This window comes from Echinops telfairi, unplaced genomic scaffold (assembly GCF_000313985.2).
Source record: "Echinops telfairi isolate 266 unplaced genomic scaffold, ASM31398v2 ScPeMD7_7424;HRSCAF=8462, whole genome shotgun sequence".
In the NCBI taxonomy this organism is placed as follows: domain Eukaryota; kingdom Metazoa; phylum Chordata; class Mammalia; order Afrosoricida; family Tenrecidae; genus Echinops; species Echinops telfairi.
Window position 1 is genome coordinate 5062056 of NW_022111324.1, and position 5360 is coordinate 5067415.

Sequence of the window (5360 nt, forward strand, 5' to 3'; positions counted from 1 at the left end):
TTTTTCAAAGCTATATATTTAAATTACATATTATGTTATTTTTATGTAATATATTATTTACATATAATATATATTGTTTCTATATAAATATATCTTTAAATATATAAATGATGACAACCTTATCATCTTCAAAGTACTCTCCATTACACTTAATACTTTAGTCGAATCTGCGATTCCATGATTCCATTCCTGGAAACATCTTTCAAACTCATCTGATTGGATGGCTGACACCACCTCCCTTGTTTTTTTCTTCACCACTTCTATGATGTCAAATGGCTGTCCTTTCATGTCCCTCTTCATTCCCAGAATCAAAAAGAAGTTGCCCAGAGCAAGATCAGGTGAGTAAGGTGTGTGGGGCAAGAGAGGCATGCTGCTTTTTGCCAAAAACTGGCGCAATGAGATGGCTGTGTGAGCAGGTGTTTTGTTGTGGTGGCAAAACCAGTCACCCATCTGCCACAAATCACACTGTTATGCAATCTTTTCAGAAACTCTAAATAGAAAGCTTGATTAACAGTCTGACATGGTGGATCGAACTCTAAATGCACTACAAGTCAACATTTTTGTCCATTTGGGAAGTTGATGGATGTCCAGAATGAGGTTTGTCATCAATCAACATTTCACCTTTTTTTAAATGAGAAAACCATTGGTACACTTGAGTTTTCCCCATACAGCTGTCCGTGTAAGCTGTGTTCAACATCACAACAGTTTATGTGGCATTTTTCCCGAACAGGAAACAAAATTTCATACCGCATGCTGTTCTTTTAAATTGGCCATCACAAAAAATGAGGTTTGAGTGAAACTGCTTTTACAAAAAAATTCACTGTGACCAAAGAGAACCTTCCCGGGTGACACCACTGAGTGCACTAACTCAGAGCAAGGTGCTCGACGCTCATCTGACGTGAAAAGTGCATATTACAAAAGCTCCGCTCTGCCCATCACAATTCCAGGTTTGGGGGGCACCCCCCTCATAGACATTAAGATCTGTTTAAGAGAGTGTTCTGTTACAGAATTAAAACCCAAACCAAGCCAAACTCACTGCCCTCAAGTCGCTGCTGACTCATAGCAATTCTATAAATCAGGGTAGAACTACCCTTGTGGATTTCTGAGAGTCTCACTCTTTATGGGAATAAAAAGTCCCATCTTTCTCTTGAGGGGCAGCTGGTGGTTTTGAATTACAGACCTTGAGGAGCTTGGTCCAACATGTAACCACTACTCCACCATGGCTCTGTTACAAAATTAAGGTGGGGTTAAATCCTGGCTTTAGTAAAGAGTGTGAATCAAGCCACACCCTTTAGTTCCCTGGAGGAATGTTTTAAACTTCTTTGTTTGAGGGTGTGGTTTAAGACACCATATTTCATTTTCCTCAGGGGGTTGGCTAAAAGACTGGAACCCTTAACCCCCTCTGATGCACCTTGGGCTTGGCCTGGTTTTCAACGTTTTCTGCATTTTCGGTTTTGTTTGTTCATTTTGGAGTTTACCTCAGGTGGGTTATGTCATTGGGGGTCACCCTCTTGAATTTTTGTTATATTTTTTTCAGTCTATGAAACCCAGGATTGATGAATCTATAGGGACACCAAGTAGAGAAAGGATTTTTTAGGAGGGGTACAGGGGGGGCGGGTGTGAAATGGAGCTGATGTCAAGGAGTGCAAGAAGGAAAAGAATGTTTTGAAACTGAATGTGGCAGCAATTAGACAACACTGCTTGATGTGATTGAACTATGGAATGGTTTTGAAGAAAAATTGCTAATTTTCCTCAGATAAAGAAAAGTTGAATGTTGACATAAAGATAGATGATAGAAAAAATAGATGCTTTCAATTTATTTTCTTTTTGAATTATGGCTATGATTCATAACATAATCTCTCTACATGAGAAGAAACACATGTGGGCACCCAAATAACAAAATTAAAACCTCCAACAAGCATATAAATAACAAGGGGAAATGACTTTCTCACAGAAAAAGCCAAGGGTTGGGAGGTAAACAAGCGGCCGTCAAGCTCAGAAGCAACAAAGCCCACATGGAAGAAGCACACCAGCCTGTGCGATCATGAGGTGCCAAAGGGATCAGGTATCAGGCATCATCAGAACAAAAACTCTTACCATAGTGAGCGAGGGGGGCAATGCAGAGTGGAGACCCAAAGCCCATTTGTAGGCCACTAGATATCTCCTTACAGAAGGGTCTCAGGGAGGAGACGAGCCAGTCAGGGTGTGATATAGCAACGATGAAATATACAATTTTCCTCTAGTTCCTAAATGCTTCTTCCCCCTCCCCCATTATCACGGTCCCAATTCTACCTTGCAAGTCTGGCTAGACCAGAGGATGTACACTGGTACAGATAGGAACTGGAAACAAGAATCCAGGGCCAATAACCCCTTCAGGACCAATGGTGTGGGTGGTGATACTGGGAGGGTGGAGGGAAGATGGGTTGGGAAGGAGGAACAGATTACAAGGATCTACATGTGACCTCTTCCCTGGGGGATGGACAACAGAAAAGTGGGTGAAGGGAGACATCAGACAGGGCAAGATATGACAAAAGAATAATTTATAAATTATCAAGGGTTCATGAGGAAAGGGGGAGCAGGGAGGGAGGGGGAAAATGAGGAGCTGAAGCCAGGGACTTAGGTGGAGAGCGAATGTTTTGAAAATGATGAGGGCAATGAATGTACATATGTGCTTGACACAATGGATGGATGTATGGATTGTGATAAGAATTGTGTATGTGCCCCTAATAAAATGATTTTTTTAAGGGGGTAGGGAATAAAAGCAAGATGTGGCTAAAAAAGAAAAAGAAGAAAAAGCCAAGGGCAAGAGTTCAGAGGAAGGTTGACTGGCAACGTTTCAGAATTTACTTATTTTTCTTAATTACATTGACTATTTTTTAAGTGTTTATATAGGTTCCCCCAACTGATTTTCCCTAGTAGCCCTTTTCGGAAAACAAAAATTTCTCAGCCACCTCCCTGACAATTAAAAATTCTGTACTATACCCCATAATCCAAGAAAGTGTAGATATTTGCTTTTGCAGACCCACTGTACTATTCCAGGACACCCCAGGGAGTGGTACTGTCCACTTTTGGAAACACTGGTTTAAGGATAGCAAATAAGAGTATTTGGGGGATAAAGAACAAAACGTAGGTCTCCCTCACTGATAGAAATGAAGACCGCAAGGCTAGCCATTGTTAGTCCAGAAAAGCTTCAATAAGGATTTGGTGTTTGTGTCTTGCACGCCTGAGATGTATATGCACGACATCCAACAGGGAGTCACACAGGAGACTCCTACTCAGAGCTTCTGTGCTTCCTGGGAAACAGGCTGCCTATGAGATGATCCCACAGATTGCCACTGCTGCACAAGTGCGTGTAACTGCTAGGACCACTTGTAGGTCCATTTGTTGTACTGTACTGGCTTGTGTGTTGCTATGATGCTAAGAGCTATGTTGCTAGTGTTTAAAATACCTGCAAGTTTACCCAAAGTGAACAGGTTTCAGCAAAGCTTCCAGACAAAGAACAGACGAATACAGAAAAAACAGGATATTCACTTCAGAGGAACTAGCTACTGAAAACCCTATGGATAGCATCAACACGTTGTCAGTTACTGGAAACCTAATGAACAGAAGCAGAACATTGTTGGAAATAGTGCCAGAAGATGAACCCCTCAAGTCAGAAGGCACCCAAAATATGACTGAGGAGGAGCTGCCTTCTCAAAGGACAGACCACCATAATGGTGTGGTGGAGGAAAGCCTGTGGGAAAAGGGCTTTGGGACCTTCATTTGCTAATTGGATATGACTAAAAATGAGAGGAATTCACTACAAAAATCTACTAATAATCAGGATTTGTAATGTGCAAAGTATGAAACTAGGAAAATTGGAAGTTGTTAAAAATTAAATGGAATGCATAAAGATCAATATTATAGGCATTGCTGAGCTAAACTGGGCTATCACTGGCCATTTTAATCAGAAGATCCCATGGTTTACTAAGCCAGAATGACACACTCAAGAGGAGTGGCATTAAAGTCATTGTCAATAGACATTTCAAGATCTACCTTGAAGTACAATGCTGTCGATGATAGGATAATGTCTATTCCCAAACAAGGAAATTCAGTCAACACAACTATTATTCAAATTTATGCACCAAGCAATAAAGCTAATGATAAAAAAATTTAAGAATTTTACCAATGTCTTCCATCTGAAACTGATGAAGAATTTAATCAAAAATGGGAATGAGGGGGAGAGCAGAGTGGAGACCCAAAGCCCATCAGTCGTCAATTGGACACTCCCCTGTCAGAAGGGCCACAAGGAAGAGAAGAGCCAGTAGGGTGCAGTACAGCGCCAATGAAACACACACCCTTCCTCTAGTTCTTTGATGCATCCTCCCTTCTCACTACCATGACCCCAATTCTATCTTACCAATGGTACAGATAAAAGCTCAAACACAGGGAATCCAAACAGATAAATCCCTCAGAACCAATAAGGGGAGCAGCAATGCTAGGAGGGGAAGGGGAGGGAGAGTAAGGGGGGACCAATCACAATGATCAACTTATGGCCCCATCCCAGGGGGACAGACAGCAGAAAAGTGCATGAAATGAGACAGCAGTCGGTATAAAACATGGAAAACAAACTTTTTTTAATTATCAAGGGAGCATGGGGGAGGGAGGGAGGGAAGAGAAGGAGGGGGGAAGGAGGAGCTAATGTCAGAGGCTCAAGTAGAAAGAAACTGTTTTGGAAAAGATGATGACAACATAATGTAAAGATATGTTTGACAAAATGGATATAGGTATGGATTGTGGTAAGAGCCCCCAATAAAATAATTTTTTTAATTAATCAAAATGCATTGAAAATTATTGGCAATTAGAATTCAAAAGTTGGAAACAAGAGGAAAAAAACAGTAGTTGGAAAATACGATCTTGGTGATGGAAATGAAACAAGCTTGCATGGTAGAATTACACAAGACCAACAACTTCGTCACTAACACCTTTTCTCAAAGCACAAAAGGCAACTATACATATGTACTTGTCCAGGTGGAATACACAGAAATCAAATTGACTACGTCTGTTAAAAGAGAAGATTGAGAAGCCCAATATCAGCAGCTAAAGCCAGGCCAGGAGCTGACTATGGAGCAGATCATCAATTGCTCAGATGTAAGTTCAGGTTGAAGCTAAAGAAAGTGAAAAACACATTCAGGGGAGCCAAAATATAACCATGAGTCTATCACACTTAAATTCGGAAAGCATCTCAAGAACAGATTTGGGGCACTGAACACTACTGACAGGAGGTCTGAGGAGCTGCGAGAGGACATCAAGAACACTACATAGGAAGAAAGCAAAAACTCATATACAAGAAAAGAAAAAAAATATCAAAGTGGATGTCA